The sequence below is a fragment of the Sminthopsis crassicaudata genome, chromosome 3, assembly GCF_048593235.1.
Source record: "Sminthopsis crassicaudata isolate SCR6 chromosome 3, ASM4859323v1, whole genome shotgun sequence".
NCBI classification, from domain to species: Eukaryota; Metazoa; Chordata; class Mammalia; order Dasyuromorphia; family Dasyuridae; genus Sminthopsis; species Sminthopsis crassicaudata.
Window position 1 is genome coordinate 413,342,076 of NC_133619.1, and position 19,677 is coordinate 413,361,752.

Sequence of the window (19,677 nt, forward strand, 5' to 3'; positions counted from 1 at the left end):
AATGTTCTCTTGATGCTAAGTTTAATAATCACCATATTAGCTGTCACATTGCATGACCTTTTATTTCTTGTTCTCATGATTATTCACTTGTGTATAGCATTTAACATTAATGACCATTTCCCGCTTTTTGAATATCTTTTCTTCTCTGGGTTTTTCTGACAATATCCTTATTTCTGTTTTTACCAATCATTTATAGGAAAATTATGCATATTTTATAACCCTTTATTTTCTAGATATACCTTATTAGTATTTTCATCAGCTCAAAAGGACAGTTTTCATCACTATAAAAATCCTTAAATTCTACCCTTTTCTTTTCCTGAACTTTCGTACCAAAATAAATAAATAAATAAATAAATAAATAAATAAATAAATAAATAAACTTATTACTGTCTATTTGGAATGTGATTTTCTCTAAGCATTTTAAATTCAATATATTAATCAATATATGATGTCAACACCCCTATTTCTTTTAAGTTTACCTCAATTTTTACATAGATATTCTTCTTCACTGTATACCCTATACTTTCATTTGTTTTCATATTTAATATGATACTAGGTCTTAGTGATTTGATTCTCCCACTAACTCTTACACATTCTCTTCTCTCCACTCAGATAGACCTCTCTTTTAGGATGGTATACAAGCAGCCTTTGAATATTTTTAACAAGTTCCATTCTATACACCTTCATTCTTTAATTGCATACTTGAATATTCCATTTTTAAAAATTGTATCCCTGCTTCATTTTTTTTATCATTACTTCTAGTACTCCTGTCTCGATTCTTATTTTTTTTTTTCACTAACTGTCTCAACTTTCTAATTTGATATTGAGGATAATAGATCAAAATGTCCTCTTTCAATTTCCCTTCATGGTTTTGTAAGACACTTCTTTTCTAAGCAAATCTCATTCAGTTCTATAATAGATTAAAATATGTGACTTTTCCTTTAAGTTTTAGAATTGATAATTCTAACCTCTATTCAGGTTTCAACCCAATAATTCATAGCTAGAGAGGATTTTATATTCTTTCAAACAGCAAAATGAGAAGTAATATCAATTACTTAAAATTAATGAATATGGGATAGCTGAAATAATTTCAATTATCTTTGTTTCTCTCTCCTTGTATTGCTTTGAACTTACATCAAGTAACTGAACTTTACCAGAGAAATACCACAAATCATAAGCCATTCATAATTCAAATAATTATTTGAGGCTCATAGCTGCCTTCACTCATACTTACAAAGCCAGTGAATATTGAAGGATAGAATTTGAATTAAGGTTTTTCTGACTCAAAAAATAATATATTATCCATTATAGCACACTTTTTTGTACATATCACAAAAGCAAAAAGGGTCAGATACAATAGGGATCTCAGAGGATATTATATAGAAAGATAAATAGATAGATAGATAGATAGATAGATATAAAACAATACATTTCCATTTCTAGAAAGCATATATAATGGTAGAAGAGATTATATTCATGACTGTCTATAGTTTCTTTGCTTCCTTGTAAATTATTCTTTTGTTTTCTGCTGTGCACTTTTTCCATTATTCTGCTTTTCCTTTTTCATTTCCTCCCCACTTCCCGCAAGCAGACTACATTCAATCATTAATATCTTTAAGTATCATATATATGTATATATATTTATGTATATATATATATGTTGTGTTTGTATTTATATATACACATATATGTATATGTATATATGCACAAAACATAAAAAAAATTTCTCTTTATTGAGTTCCTTGAAATTAGTCTTCGATTTTGTCTCTCATATGTTAAATTTTCTATTGAGTTTGTTTCAAACAAAATCCTGAAAATGTTCAAATTCATTGAATGTTTGTTATTGTTGTTCAACATTGTACTTAATTTTGCTGGATATATATATATATATATATATATATATATATATATATATATATATTTTGGCCACCAGCTAACTTCTTTTAATTGTTGATATATAATATTATAGGACTTTCACTCTTTTATAGTAGCTATTGATAAATCCTGTACAATTTTAATTGTAGTTTCAGCATATTTGAAGCATTTTTTTTTATTTGTGCGTTGTAAAATTTTCCCTGTGATCTGTGGATTTCAAAATTTAGCAATAATTTTCCTATGTATTTTCCTTGTAGGATCTTTTTGAGATGGTGATCAGATGATTTTTTTCTATTTCTAATTTTCCACTTAGTTCACTTAAGGACAATTTCCTTTGATTATTTCTTGTATTATTATGTCAAGGTTCTTTTTTTAGTCATAGTTTTAAGGTAATTCAATTATTCTTGTATTTTTTCTTCTTGATCTGTTTTCCAGATCTGTTGTTTTTCTTATGAAAAGTTTCACATTCTCTTTTTTTCATTCTTTATATTTTGGATTTTTATAGCTTCAATGGTTTGTCCTTACTGGATTTTAATTTCCAAAAAAACCCAAAAAAACAAAAAACAACATTTTCTTCTTTAAGACTCTGTCTCTCTTTTTCTACGTGATTGACTTCCTTTTCAAAATCGTTTTGTTTTGGATAGTTTTTTTTTTTCTTTTTTTTTTTTTTTCTTTTTCCTCAGTATCTCTCATTTGATTTTTAAAGTCTTTTATTTACTTCTTCTATAACTTATTCTAGACAAATAATAATTTATCATTACTCTTTGGATTAGAAAAGGTATTTTTACTTCAGTATGTTCCTCTGAAGTTGAACTCTAGTCTTCTTTTTTTTCCATATTTAAGTTTTCATAGTTATATTCATTTTTCTTTTGTCTGCTTTTTTTTTAAATGAAAAGTTATTAGTGTATTCACTTCTATCCATGGGTGATAGGGAGGTGTGATGATGCTTCTAGCTTCACTTCAGTTCTCTCTTCTAGCTGGATCCCAAAACCAATAACTCCACCCTCTCACAAGAGCCTTAGTGAGCAGCTTTCCTGCCCTATTGGCTCTATACTTATTAGATGTGCTGGTTCCTTTTCACTCAGGGGCAGCAGGTGTTCTTAATCAATCCAAGTTCTCTCAGTCTTCTGGAGCACAGCAATGTGACTTCCCAAAATGCTCAGGGCATGAAATTCCCTTTAGTTCTGGCTGAGGATCCTTCAAATTTCAGCTTACTCCAGAGCCACCCCTAGATATCTCTGTGGAGCTAGCATGGATAATTTTGTACTTTACACTTATTAAACCCTAGTCTTGTGGTCTTTCTTAGGGTCTCTTTAGGTTCTCCCTTTCTGACCCACTCTTCTTTGTTTGTTTGTTTGTTTTTTTTTTTTTCCCTTGGTTTATGTTCTGAAGCACAAATTTGCTTAGTAGGTAGGCAAAATCTAAAGATCTTAGAATTTTCTGACCAAATCCTCTATCTTCTCAGAATGCTCCCATCTTTGAGGCTTTTTACCTGCTTTCCTTTATCCCTGGCAAAAGGTGAAACCCACAGTCCATTAGTTCATTTTTTTTATTTAAAATTTTTTCCACAGTATATATGCATGAGCAATTTTTTTTATAACATTATCCCTTGTATTCATTTTTTCCAAATTATCCCCCCCTCCCTTCACTCCCTCCCCCCAATGATAGGCAATCCCATACATTTTACATGTGTTACAATATAACCTAGATACAATATATGTGTGTAAATACCATTTTCTTGTTGCACATTAATTATTAGCTTCCGAAGGTATAAGTAACCTGGGTAGATAGACAGTAGTGCTAACAATTTACATTCGCTTCCCAGTGTTCCTTCTCTGGGTGTAGTTATTTCTGTCCATGATTGATCAACTGGAAGTGAGTTGGATCTTCTTTATGTTAAAGATTTCCACTTCTATCAGAATACATCCTCATACAGTATTGTTGTTGAAGTGTATAGTGATCTTCTGGTTCTGCTCATTTCACTCAGCATCAGTTGATGTAAGTCTCTCCAAGCCTCTCTGTCTTCCTCCTGCTGGTCATTTCTTACAGAGCAATAATATTCCATAACCTTCATATACCATAATTTACCCAACCATTCTCCAATTGATGGACATCCATTCATCTTCCAGTTTCTGGCTACAACAAAAAGAGCTGCCACAAACATTTTGGCACATACAGGTCCCTTTCTGCTCTTTAGTATTTCTTTGGGATATAAGCCCAATAACAGCAATGCTGGGTCAAAGGGTATGCACAGTTTGAAAACTTTTTGGACATAGTTCCAAGTTGCTCTCCAGAATGGCTGGATTCTTTCACAACTCCACCAACAATGTATCAGTGTCCCAGTTTTCCCACATCCCCTCCAACATTCATCATTATTTGTTCCTGTCATCTTAGCCAATCTGACAGGTGTGTAGTGGTATCTCAGAGTTGTGTTAATTTGCATTTCTCTGATCAGTAGTGATTTGGAACACTCTTTCATATGAGTGGATATCATTAGTTCATTTTTTTAAGGGGAAATCGAAAGGATAAATTCTTCATGAAATTTTATATGCTCTTTGTCATTCTTCCTACAGCACGTAGACATATATCCCTTTTTAAATCACTCATATTATTCTTTTTCCTTGAGGAGATTTTATTCAATTTTATTTTATTTTCAGCTTGGCATTCTTTTCTTCTCACTTGCCTTGTCCTTCAATTGAAGCAAGAAAAATACAACCCATGACAAATGTGTGTGGTCAAACAAATAAATTAGCCTTGTTGTAAAGTATAGGCTAGCTCCCTGGAAGGCCTTGGGATCAGCCAGAGTGAGGATAAATTAAAGTCCTTAGTCTTTTGGGGGAGAAGTGAAGGAGGAAGGCAAGCAGAATCCTGGATTCATCAACTTCTCTCCTCCTCTTCTTTCCACCAAGTGGCCCTGGCCTCTCTCCCCCTGCCCTCTAATCCTTGCCTACAATTATCTTTACACCAAACATTCAGCAAGCACCAATGGTAAGAATAGCCATTATTCAAATATATGCTAACAGAGTCATTATCTAACATCAAATAAGTAATTAGCCTTAAGTGCTTCCTTGTCTGATTCAAGCATATCTTCTTGGAGTTTTAAACTTCTACATCTTATAAGCTTAACCTCCCCCAACATAAATTTATTTAATTCTGCACTATGAATTTATCACCTAATAAGTAGTTTAATTGTGTATGTTTCATCATGAGTATTCTAGAATTATAGCTAGACACTGTTTTGATTCAAATTCCTATGTCTTTCAAAGTTGTTTATATTTGCAATAGTATTTTTATTGTATAAAATATTTCCTTTCTTCTGTATCATTTCCTACTAATCTTTCCAGGTTTCTATGAAATCAAATAACAAATGCTGGAAGAAGTATAAGAAAATCAGGAAATTAATGCATTGTTTGTCATAAGATTAAAGTGGTTAAGCCATTTCAGAAACAAGTCTTGCACTATGTCTTAATAATTTTTCAATTGTTTACATTGTTTGATCCAGAAATGCTACTGGTTAATCTATATCCTATAACAATTTTGCTTAGTACTCTTTGTAATTTTCACACTTTTGCTCACATAAGTATTAGACTAGAAACCATTAAGGAGACTATCTTCGATACTTAGTACCTGTGTAACTCTAAAGCAAATTATAATTCCTTCTGTGTGTGTTTCTTCATTTCCAAAATGGGAATAATATGATACCTAAAGAGATTGTGATGAAAATCAAAGGAGATAATGTACATAAATTATATTATAAATGTTAAAATGCCTTATAATTAGCTATAATGATAAGAAGTATCAGTAGATTTGTATAAATATTTAAATACAACATCTTTGAAAGCAGAGATAACATACAATAGGTATTGAAAACCTATATATTGATTCTATTGAAGTTAATCATGCGTGATGCTAGTAAGTTATCAATAGTTAAGGACAATGATCAAAAATATTTAGAAAATAGTATTTAGTAAACTTGTGTTGAATGATTGAATGAGAGGATTGAATTGCTAGTATAGGACATTATGTTATACTAGTATCTCTTTTGACTGATTCTTGGTACTCATTATAAAATAATTTTGTTTTATGTCAGAAAGAAAATCTGATGGAAACACTAAATTTAATCCCTACATCATCAGCTTCTTTCTAAAGTATGATCTCAAGAGAGTTGTCATGAGGTATTGAAAGATAAATTGAATTATGTATGATCAAAGAAATAGTATTTGTCATAGGCAAGACATGAACTGTGGTCTTCTTTACTCCAAAATGAGCTCTCAACCATTGTACCCCTCTGCTTCTCATAAAAATATACTAAACATTTTCCCCATTGCTTTCTTATCATGCCATCTCTCTTTCCTGGAGTTGTTCATACCCCATATATAGAAAACTTAAGCCTTGAACTTTGTTTACACTAGTTGACTTCAGTGGTACATAAATCTTATAGAAGGTTGATTGAAACAAGAAAACTTGCCACTGAAGACACTTCTCCACCTTACTTTCCATTAACATTTCTTCACTATCAGGAATAATCTGTATAGAAGTATAAAATGGCTCACATTACTTGGATAAGATAGAACCACCATAAGTAATTCTTATGAAAATGAGAACAACATACCTTAATCTATTCTGAAGCTAAATCCTTCTCTATGTCTATCTGACCCTATCTCTATGTCTATCTGGCTCTGATGTCTGCGCTGATGCCTCCTCATACATACCTGTATCTTTCCATACAGCCTACAGGAAAAGACTTTTATGCATTCTTTCCCTTAAATATAGTGTGAGATCCTTGAGAAGAGGGCGTATATCATTTTGTTTTTGTTTTTGTTTTTTTTTCAAATCTCATATCCTCACTACTTCTTATTGAATTTAATCTATTGTCAGTGTTTCATAAGTTCTTTTTGAATTCATCCATCCATCCATTCAATAGAATAAATGGAAAGGGAATAAGCAAAAGGAAAGAGCTATTGTACAATGAAAAGTGTGTTAGATTTGGAGTCAGAAGTTTAGGTTGCACTCACTGGAAGCTCAACCTCTATCACTTTGACCTTGGGAAATTGACTTATCCTATTTGAGTTTCAGTTACCTTATCTATAAAATGAGGATGTTGAAATAAATGGCTTCTTTTTAAAATTTATTTTATTAAAAAAAACAATAGAAAAAAAGAAAAACAGAAAAGGAAAATAAAACAGAATAGAACAGAGCATTGTCAGATTCCCAGGAAAATATCTGGAAAAATGAAAAATACCTAACAATAAGTTACTAATTCAAGGAAGAATATAAAACATAGAAAAAATTACAGTCAGGAGTGTCCATCATTTCTTTTTTTCCTCATAGGTCATTCTTTTGTTCTCTACCCCAAACTTTTTTTACTTAATTTTTTCCCCCTTTCATCCTCTCTCACCTCCCCCAAGCAGGCTATTATTAAACACAGATATTCATTATAAAAATATATAGGTACATGCATATACACATGTAGACACACACTCCCATCCCCCCCCAAATACACACACACACACACACACACACACACACACACACACACACACACTCCTTTTTATCTATATCTAAACAATATTAGTATTGTTACCACATAAGGTAGAGTTCTCTCTTGATTGAATCTTTAACTTTATCTCTTCTTTCCTATCCCTGCTAACTCTTCTGCTTTAATTCTACTTCTTAACTTATCTTGCTATTATGTAACGTTTCCCCATTCATGGGTGCCTGATTTATCTTCTTCCCCACCTTTTGCTTCCCCCTCTTCCATCCTTCTCCCTTTATTTCTTTATAGATTGTGAAGTGTACTATATCCTTCATGTTGTATATGTAGTATTGCCTATTTAAAACATTCCCAATGTGAGTGGGTTTTCACAACAAGGAGACCTCTTTCTTGCCTCTTTGTCTATTCTTCCTCTGTAACTGAATTGTATTAGATAATTACTATTTTTTGCCTTTTTCTAGGCAGTTTTGCTTTTTAGAGTCAGATCATACTCAACTCTGACCTAAACTTTCTTTTGAATTACAAAATTATTGATGTCAATCATCAACATATGATATATGTTTTCATGTTTAAAAATATAAACAATTTGTACATGTTAAGTTCCTTGAAACTGACCTTTGATAGTGGCTCTTATGTTAAATTTTCTATTGAGCTTGGATTTGGTTGAAAGAATGTCCTGAAAATCTGCAAGGTCATTGAATGTTTTTTTTTTTTTTTAATTCAATATTATGGATAATTTTCTGGGTTTGATATTTTTTGGTGACAGGCCTATTTTTTTTGATTGTTGATATATATGATTCCAGATCTTTGACTATGGATGGTTTTAGGTCCTCTGTAAATATAAATTGTAAATGCAGCATATTTGAATTGTTTTTCATCTTGTTTCTTATAGAATATTATCTTTGTTCTGGGGGTTTAAATATTTGACAATAACATTCCTATGTGCTTTTCACAAGATGGCGGAGAAGAAACACACGACTCTGTGAACGTCCTCACTCCCTCACAACCAATTAGATAAATTAAGCCTCAAAATAAGCCCTGGACTGATAGATACCACAAGGACTGGAAGCACGACTTACCAGCTGAAGAGAATCTGGCGTTTCAACAGAAAAGGTCAGTTCCCAGGGGAGGAAGAAGAGAGGCCAGCACAGACAGCTGGGTGCTAGCATACTCTGCCGATCACACTGGGAAGGGCTCTGGGAACAGAGAAGCCACTGAGATAAAGGAATCTGGCACAGGCTGTTAGCTCTTCTCTGCTAATTATTTAGCAGTTCAGAAGAGAAAGCTAAAATACTTTAAAAACTCAGATTAGATTTTCCCCGGATGCTGGAGGTGACTCAGCAGATCTCGGCACCATGGGGTGTGGCCTCAGCTACCACCTGAGAATAGTTAAGAGATTGACAAGTGGGTGGATGCGGCCCAAGGCAACACACACTGCCTAGTTTAGCTGGAGGGAGTAGAACTCAGCTCCAGGAAGTCCCAGAGAAGTGGAACCTTTGAACTAGGGACCGCGGTTTCTGGCAGACACTTCCAGTTTGACCGAAGGGGCTTTTCACGTCACCTGCTACTGACATCTACGCCCCACCGGAACACATAGGCTAGGCTTTATGCTGCCTTTACTGTTCAGTCTCAACCTCAGGGAAGCCGCTAAAAAACAGCGCCCTCGGGGCACAGCAGTGCTAGTCACCTCTGAGGCACTTCCAGGGAGGGGTGGGGAACTCTCTCCCAGAGCTCTATCTTAGCTCAGGTGCAGGAGCCGCTGCATCCATCCAGTCTGGGAGGAAGCTGATAAAGAAGTAAATAAATAATTTCCTACCCCAGGGACAGACCCCAAAAGATTTTTTAAATATGAGCAAAAAAGCCAAAAAAACCATACATTCCTACTACACAGAGAAAGAGCGGGTATCCAACCCCGAGGAAGTTAACAGCAGAGAGACAGCAGATAACAACCTAAAGGGGAACGATTCCTGCCCCCCATCACATAACTCTCTCCTAGAAGAGCATCTTAAAAAATTAAGGGAGTTTGAAGAAAAATGAGGAAAGGAAAGGGAAGCTATGATAGAGAATAACAACGTCCTGAAATTGGAGTTGGAAAAAATAAAGAATTCACAGGAGATGCAGGGAAACAAAATTTATGAATTAGAAAAGGTTAAAAAACACAGGAAAGTAGGATTTCTGAATTGGAAAAGATAAAAAAGTCTCAAGAAAATAGAATTTCTGAATTGGAAAAAGAAAATAATTCTCAAAAAAAATAGGGAAATGGAAAAAAATTCAATAGAGCAAAATAATTCATTTAAAAACGAAATTGGGCATTTACAAAAAGAACTAAAAACTGAGAAAGAAGAAAATAACTCCTTAAAAGTCAGGATGGAACAAATAGAAATGAAGGATTCACAGAGAACCCAAGAATCAGTCAAACAAAACAAAAAAAAAAATGAGAAGCTGGAGAACAACGTCAAATACTTACTGGGAAAATTTATAGACCTGGAAAATAGATCTAGGAGAGATCATCTGCGGATCATTGGACTTCCAGAAAACTATGACCAAAAAAAGAGCCTAGATTCTATTTTACAGGAAATTATCAAAGAGAACTGTCCAGAGATAATAGAAACAGAAGGGAAAGTAGATGTGGAAAGAATTCATCAAACTCCTTCTGAAATAGACCCTAAAAAAAGAACACCATGGAATATTGTGGCTAAGCTGCAGAATTACCACACAAAGGAGAAAATCCTGCAAGCAGCTAGAAAAAAACAATTTAAATACCAAGGTGCCACAATAAGGGTCACCCAAGATCTGGCTGCCTCCACATTAAAAGATAGAAGGGCCTGGAACCTGATATTCCGTAAGGCAAAAGATCAAGGACTGCAACCAAGAATGAACTACCCAGCTAAGTTTAGCATCTTTTTCCATGGAAGAAGATGGTCATTCAATGAAACAGAGGAATTTTATATGTTTCTAAGAAAAAAAACCAGACTTAAACAAAAAATTTGATCTACATGCACAAGACTGAAGAGAAACAGAAAAAGGTACATAGAACCCTTGAGAACTGTAACTCTGTTGTGGGTATATAAAAAGTACTCAAGGATAATTTGATTTTACTGATATAAAAGAAAAAAAGGGGGTTGTAGTAAAGGGAAGGAGGTCGGTTCAGAAAAAGGGGAAGGAATGATAAGAAGAGGGAAACTACATCCCAGGAAGAGGCATAGAAAATTAACCATATCTGAGGGAACTTAGTGAGGGGGAGAATCATTGTGTGAATCTTACTCTCATCAGGAGAGGCTCAAAGAGTAAATAATTAACATATTTGTTTTTCAGAGAATTTTCTCTCACCTCATTAAAAGGGGGGAGAGGAAAAGGGAAAAGGAAAAGGAGAATAAGTGAAGGGACTTGGAGGGAGGGGGGAGGGATACTAAAAAAAAAAAGAGAGAGGGTTGCGCATCACAAGAGGGGTCTGTAAATTAAATAACGGGGAGGGGGATCAGGGGGGTCAAGGGAAAAAAGCATAATCTGCGGATAATATGATGGCAGGAAATACAGAATTAGTAATTTTAACTGTAAATGTAAATGGGATGAACGATCCCATCAAACGGAGACGGATAGCAGATTGGATCAAAAAGCAGAACCTACAATATGTTGGCTACAGGAAACACACTTAAAGCAGGGAGATACATACAGAGTAAAGGTAAAAGGTTGGAACAGAGCCTATTATGCTTCAGGTAAAGCCAAAAAAGCAGGGGTAGCTATCCTTATCTCAGATCAAGCCAAAGCAGAAGTAGATCTCCTTAAAAAAGATAAGGAAGGAAACTATATCCTGCTGAAAGGTAGCATAAATAATGAAGCCATATCAATACTAAACATATATGCACCAAGTGGTATAGCATCTAACTTTCTAAAGGAAAAGTTAAGAAAATTGCAAGAAGAAATAGATAGTAAAACTATAATAGTGGGAGATCTCAACCTTGCACTCTCAGATTTAGACAAATCAAACCACAAAACAAACAAGAAAGAAATTAAAAAAGTAAATAGAACATTAGAAAAACTAGGTATGATAGACCTTTAGAGAAAACTGAATGGCAATAGAAAGGAATATACTTTCTTCTCAGCAGTTCATGGATCCTATACAAAAATAGACCATATATTAGGACATAAAGATCTCAAAATTAAATGTAGGAAGGCAGAAATAATAAATGCCTTCTTCTCAGATCACAATGCAATAAAAGATACATTCAGTAAAAAGTTAGGGGTAAATAGACCAAAAAGTAATTGGAAACTGAATAATCTCATCTTAAAGAATGACTGGGTGAAAGAGTAAATAATAGAAACAATTAACAATTTCACCCAAGATAATGACAATGATGAGACACCATACCAAAATCTTTGGGATGCAGCTAAAGCAGTAATAAGGGGAAATTTTATATCTTTAGAGGCTTATTTGAAGAAAATAGAGAAAGAGAAGATTAACGAATTGGGCTTACAACTTAAAAGGCTAGAAAAAGACGAAATTTTAAACCCCCAACCAAAAATTAGACTTGAAATACAAAAATTAAAAGGAGAAATCAATAATATTGAAAGTAAAAAAACTATTGAATTAATAAATAAAACCAAGAGTTGGTTTTATGAAAAAGCCAATAAAATAGATAAACCTTTGGTAAATTTGATCAAAAAAAAGAAAGAGGAAAATCAAATTGATAGTCTTACAAATGAAAAGGGGGATCTTTCCACCAATGAAGAGGAAATTAGAGAAATAATAAGGAGTTACTTTGCCCAACTTTATGCCAATAAATTTGATAACTTAAGTGAAATGGATGACTTCCTCCAAAAATATAGGCTCCCTAGATTAACAGAGGAGGAGATAAATTGCTTAAATAGTCCCATTTCAGAAAAAGAAATAAAACAAGCTATTAATCAACTCCCCAGGAAAAAATCCCCAGGGCCAGATGGATTCACATGTGAATTCTACCAAACATTTAAAGAACAATTAGCCCCAATGTTATATAAATTATTTGAAAAAATAGGGGATGAAGGAGTCCTACCAAACTCCTTTTATGACACAGACATGGTACTGATACCTAAACCTGGTAGATCGAAAACTGAGAAAGAAAATTATAGACCAATCTCCTTAATGAATATTGATGCTAAAGTCTTAAATAAGATATTAGCTAAAAGACTTCAGAAAATCATCCCCAGGATAATACGATCAAGTAGGATTCATACCAGGAATGCAGGGATGGTTTAATATTAGGAAAACTATTAATATAATTGACCATATTAATAACCAAATTAATAAGAACCATATGATTATCTCAATAGATGTAGAAAAAGCATTTGACAAAATCCAACATCCATTCCTACTAAAAACTCTTGAGAGTATAGGAATAAATGGACTATTCCTTAGAATAATCAGGAGCATATATTTAAGACCTTCAGTAAGCATAATATGCAATAGAAATAAACTGCAACCTTTCCGAGTAAGATCAGGAGTGAAACAAGGTTGCCCACTATCACCATTACTATTCAATATAGTACTAGAAACGCTAGCCTCGGCAATAAGAGCCGAGAAAGAGATTCAAGGAATTAGAGTAGGAAATGAGGAAATTAAACTATCACTTTTTGCAGATGACATGATGGTATACTTAGAGAATCCCAAAGACTCTGTTAAAAAGCTACTAGAAATAATTCAAAATTTCAGCAAAGTGGCAGGATACAAAATAAATCCACATAAATCCTCGGCATTTTTATATATCACTTACAAAATGCAACAGCAAGAGATACAAAGAGAAATTCCATTCCAAACAAATGTTGAGAGTATAAAGTATTTGGGAATCCATCTACCAAAGAAAAGTCAGGAATTATATGAGAAAAATTACAAAACACTTGCCACAAAAATAAAATCAGATTTAAATAATTGGAAAGACATTCAGTGCTCTTGGATAGGCCGAGCAAATATAATAAAGATGACAATACTCCCCAAACTAATCTATTTATTTAGTGCTATACCAATCAGACTCCCAAGAAACTATTTCAATGACCTAGAAAAAATAACAACAAAATTCATATGGAAGAAGAAAAGGTCGAGAATTGCAAGGGAACTAATGAAAAAAAAAAAAAAAAAAAAAAAACTCAGAGCAAGGTGGTCTAAGTGTACCTGACCTAAAGCTACATTATATAGCAGCAGTCACCAAAACCATTTGGTACTGGCTAAGAAATAGACCGGTAGATCAGTGGAACAGATTAGATACAAAGGACAAAAAAGGGTACATATATAGCAACCTAATCTTTGACAAACCCAAAGATACCAACATTAGGGAAAAAAATTCATTATTCGGAAAAAACTGTTGGGAAAACTGGAAATTAGAATGGCAGAAATTAGATATGGATCCACACTTAACACCATATACCAAGATAAGATCAAAATGGGTCCATGATTTAGGCATAAAGAGGGAGATAATAAATAGATTAGAGGAACAGAGGATAATCTACCTCTCAGACTTGTGGAGGAGGAAGGAATTTATGACCAGAGGAGAACTAGAGATCATTATTGATCACAAAATAGAAGATTTTGATTACATCAAACTAAAAAGTTTCTGTACAAATAATACTAATGCAAACAAGATTAGAAGGGAAGTAACAAATTGGGAAAATGTTTTTAAAAACAAAGGTTCTGACAAAGGTCTCATTTCCAAAATATATAGAGAACTGACCCTAATTTATAAGAAACCGAACCCTTCTCCAATTGATAAATGGTCAAAGGATATGAACAGACAATTCTCAGAGGAAGAAATTGAAACTATATCCACTCACATGAAAGAGGGTTCCAAATCACTATTGATCAGAGAAATGCAAATTAAGACAACTCTGAGATACCACTACACACCTGTCAGATTGGCTAAGATGACAGGAACAAATAATGATGAATGTTGGAGAGGATGTGGGAAAACTGGGACACTGATACATTGCTGGTGGAGTTGTGATAGAATCCAGCCATTCTGGAGAGCAATCTGGAATTATGCCCAAAAAGTTATCAAACTGTGCATACCCTTTGACCCAGCAGTGCTACTACTGGGCTTATATCCCAAAGAAATACTAAAGAGCGGAAAGAGACATATATGTACCAAAATGTTTGTGGCAGCTCTTTTTGTAGTAGCTAGAAACTGGAAGATGAATGGATGTCCATCAGTTGGAGAATGGTTGGGTAAATTATGGTATATGAAGGTTATGGAATATTATTGCTCTGTAAGAAATGACCAGCAGGAGAAATACAGAGAGGCCTGGAGAGACTTAAATCAACTGATGCTGAGCGAAATGAGCAGAACCAGAAGATCGCTGTACACTTCAGCAACAATACTGTATGAGGATGTATTCTGATGAAAGTGGAAATCTTCAACATAAAGAAAAACCAACTCACTTCCAGTTGATCAATGATGGACAGAGGTAGCTACACCCAGAGATGAAACATTGGGAATTGAATGTAAATTGTTAGCACTAATATCTGTCTGCCCAGGTTGCATGTACCTTCAGAATCTAATGTTTATTGTGCAAGAAGAAAATGATATTCACACACATGTATTGTATCTAGACTATACTGTAACACATGTAAAATGTATGGGATTGGCTGTCATCGGGGGGAGGGAGTGAAGGGAGGGGGGGATAATTTGGAAAAATGAATACAAGGGATAATGTTATAAATATATATATATATATATATATATATATATATATATATATATATATAATAAAAATTATTAAGTAAAAAAAAAAAGGATCTCTTTAAAATGGTGATTGGTGATTTTTTTTCTATTTTTACTTACCCCATGTTCAATCACTATTGGATTATTTCTTTCATTGATTGTCAAGAGTTTTTGTTGTTGTTGTTGTTGTTTGGTCACAGCTTTCCGTTAGACCAATTATTCTTATATTTTTCTTTATCTTTTTTCAAGATCTATTGTTTTTCGTGCAAAATGTTTCACATTCTGTTCTATTTGTTTATTCTTTATAATCTGTTGTGTTATGTCTTGGTCTCCCATAGCTTCACTGGATTCCTGTTGCCCAAATCCAATTTGGAAAGAGTTACTTTCATCTGTAAGACTGTCTCTTTTTCTAGTGGTTAACTTTTTTATATAGTTTTTTTTTTATTTTTTTATTATAGGTCTTTATTTAAAAGATATATGCATGGGTAATTTTTCAGCATTGATGGTTACAAAATCTTTTTTTCAATTGTTCCACTTCTTCCTCCCACCCCTTCCCCCAGATTGCAGGTATATCAATACATGTTAAATATGTTAAAGTATATGTTAAAGAGAATTCACTGTTTGATAGCTTTTTGAGCAGAGTTCCAAATCGTTTTCCAGAATGACTGGATATATTCAAAATTCCACTAATAGTGTCCCAGTTTTCCCACGTCATCTCCAACATTCAGCATTATCTTTTCCTGTCATCCTAGCCAATCTGAGAGGTATGTAGTGGTATCTCAGAGTTGCCTTAATTTGCATTTCTCTGATTAATGCAGACTTGGAGCATCTTTTGACATGGCTACAAATAGTTTCAGTTTCTTCATCTGGAAATTGTCAGTTCATATCCATCAACCATTTATCAATTGGATAATGGATTGATTTCTTATAAATTAGATTTTGGAAATGAGGACTTAATCAGAACCTTTGACTGTGAAAATGTTTTCCCAGTTTATTGTTTCCCTTCTAAATTTGTCTGCATTACTTTTGTTTGCTTTTCAATTTGATATAATCAAAATTTTCTATTTTGTGATCAATAATCATCTTTAGTTCTTTTTTTTTTTTTTTTTTTTTTTTTTTTTTGGTCACAAATTCCTTCCTACTTCATGTGTATGAGAGGTAAAGTACCCTGTGTTCTAATTTATTTATAATTAATTTATTTATAATCTCATTCTTTATGCCTATATCATGAACTCATTTTTACCTTATCTTGGTGTACCGTGTTAAGTGTGGATCAATGCCTACTTTTTGCCATACTAATTTCCAATTTTCTCACCAGTTTTTATCAAACAGTGAATTCTTATCCCAAAAGCTGGGGCCTTTGGGTTTGTCAAACACTAGATTATTAAAGTTATTGAGTACTTTGTTCTTTGAACCTAACTTATTCCACTGATCAACTAGTCTACTTCTTTGCCATTACCAAATGGTTTTGGTAACTGCGGCTTTATAATATAGTTTTAGATTTGGTACAACTAGACTACCTTCATTTGTTTTTTGTTTTTTTTGTTTTTTTTTTTTTTTTTTTCTTTAGTTCCCTTGAAATTCTTGACCTTTTGTTCTTCCAGATGAATTTTATTGTTATTTTTTCTAGGTTATTAAAATAGTTTTTTTCAGCGTTTGATTGGTATAGCACTAAATAATTAGATTATTTTAGCTAGTATTTTCATCTTTATTATATTTGCTCGACCTATCCAAGAGCACTTAATATTTTTCCAATTGGTTAGATCTGAATTTATTTGTGTGGAAAATATGTGGTAGTTTTGCTCATATAGTTCCTGACTTTCCCTTGGCAGATAGATTCCCAAATATTTTATACTATAGGCAGTTAATTTAAATGGAATTTCTCTTTGTAACTCTAACTGTTGGATTTTGTTAGTGAAGAATACTGATGACGTATGTGGGTGTATTTTATATCCTGCATCTTTGCTAAAAGTGTAAATAATTTCTAATATCTTTTGAGTAGAATCTCTGGGGTTCTCTAAATATACCATCATATCATCTGCAAAGAGTGATAATTTGGTTTTCCCATTATCTACTCTAATTCCTTTAAACTTTTTCTCAACTTTTATTGCCAAAGGTAGCATTTCTAATACAATATTGAATAGGAACGATGATAGTGCACAGCATTGTTTCACTCCTGATCTTATTGGGAATGGTTCCAGTTTATTCCCATTAAATACAGTTTTAAATAGATGCTATTGATTATTTTAAAGAAAAGTCCATTTATTTCTATACTCTCAAGTGTTTTTTAATAGGAATGGATGTTGGATTTTATCAAATGCTTTTTCTGCATTTATTGAGATGATCATATGTTTTTTGTTAATTTGGTTATTGAGATAGTCAATTATACTAATAGTTTTCCTAATATTGAACCAGCTTTGCATTCCTGGTATCCTACTTGGTCATGGTATATTATCCTGGGGATGATTTTTTCTATGTTTTCAAAAATATTTTATTTAAGATTTTAGCATCAATATCAATATTCATTAGAGAGATTGTTCTATAATTTTCTCTCTCTGTTTTCAACCTACCTGGTTTAGGTACATGTCTGTATCATAAAAGGAATTTGATAGGCCTCCTCCATTCCCTATTTTTTTCAAATAGATTATATATAATTTGGGGTTAAATGTTCTTTAAATGTTTGGTAGAATTCACATGTAAATCCATCTGGTCCTGGGGATTTTTTTTCTTAGGGAGGTGATTAATAGCTTGTTCCATTTCTTTTTCTAAAATGAAATAGAACAAGCACTTGTTTCTGGTATCAGCTTGTTGCTTATCTCTCTAAATGCTTATATTCAGTAGCAGCTGGGTGGTCTCCCTGTCTTAAGACTTTGGCCATCTCCCCTTTTCTCTTTTTCAAACTTTCCTTGGTCCAGTCTCTCTCTATCTCTACCCTTCATTCTGTTGAGGCTCTGCTCAGGTATGCCCCTGACTGATGGTTCTCTAACACTCACATTACCCACTATCAGGCCCGCCTTCTCGACCATCCCCACCTCATTTTCTCCAAATTATCTGCCCTGAACCCTGCCATCTTGCTCCTAGATCCTAGTTCTGACCCCATCCTTGTCCATGATTGTTTTCAACTCCTTGAGGAGTCTCAGTAAGCAAGGTCTGACCTTTCTGACACCCTGCTGGAAAACCCTGACCTGATTCTTTTCACTGACAGGAGCAGTTTTGTTGTGGGGGACACCCATGTTTCTGAGGCAGCAGTAGTGGACTATCCTTCCCTCTCTAATCTGTGGTCTTCTTCCCTCCTCTCTGGGTCTTTGGCTCAGAAGGCAGAGCTTGTGGCCCTGACTCATGCCTTGCAAATAGCAGAATGAAAATCAGCTAATATTTCCACTGATAGCCACTATGCCTTTGCGACAGCTCATGTCCACAGCTCTCTTTACAAAGAAAGCTGACATCCACTATAAGGGAAATTAAGAACAAGGCAGAAGTACTTTCCTTACTAGGTTCTATTTGGTTACCCCTCTCTGTTGCTATTATCCACTGTTCACGTCACCAATCTAGTGAGACAATGGAGGCAGCAGAAAATAGGATTGCAGATGCAGTGGCTCACCAAGCTGCTACCTCCCCCACTTCTTCCCTGCCACTGGCAGTTTACCCCCTTCCTCTCATACCTACATACTCCTCTTCAGAAGATTCTTTCACATCTCAAAGGAAGGACAGAGGGAGGGACCTTGGTGATAAAGATTACACTGAGATACAGCCATCAACAACTGGGTACAAATACCTGTTAGTTTTTGTAGATATCTTCTTAGAGCTCCTGGGTCTCTCTCATACCATTAGCACTACTAAGGAGTAGATACACCCCCAACAGATTAGGTTAACACCCTTTGAAATTATGTTTGGGAGACCACCACCAATCCTACCCTTTGTTAGGGAAGACATAATCATTGAAGTCTTTAACTCCTCCCTTATCAAGTTTCTACAGGCTCTGCATAAAACCCAGAAAGGCATCTCACACCTCATCCAAGAGGCCCTTCCTGCCCCTGTCACTGAGCCTGCTCATCTATTTCAGCCTGGTAATACAGTTCTGATAAAGAAATTTTCTACCTCTGGACTGGAGCACAGGTGGAAAGGACCTCATTATGTGATCCTCACCAAGCCCACCACTGTAAAGGTTGAGTCAATCTCCATCTGGATTCACTACAGCAAAGTGAAGCCAGCCATCACCACTGAGTGGAAAGCAGAGATCAGTGACAAACCCCTGAAACTGAGACTGATCCATTCCTCTGGTCCTTGATTTCCCTTAAAGACATTGGGTGGGAAAATCCTGGAAAGATTAATCCTTGTATTTACTTGGTTACTGTTTGTGACTGCCTTAATTTGTCTGTATATCCTCCCGTAGGGGCCCCTTTCCTTTTTGCTGTTTCTCCAGAGGTGTGGTGCCATCATGAGATGTTCCTTAATCCTCTTTCTCCTTTCTCTGTTTTCCAAAGCTTTAGGAAACCCACATGCCCCAAAGCCCACATGAAGAATGACCTTTAGGGATCTTGGGGAAAGTCCCTCCCTTTCTGTCACCTACTACTCAGGTTTAGAATCCTCTATGAGAGTAGATCCCACCCTGACTCCCTG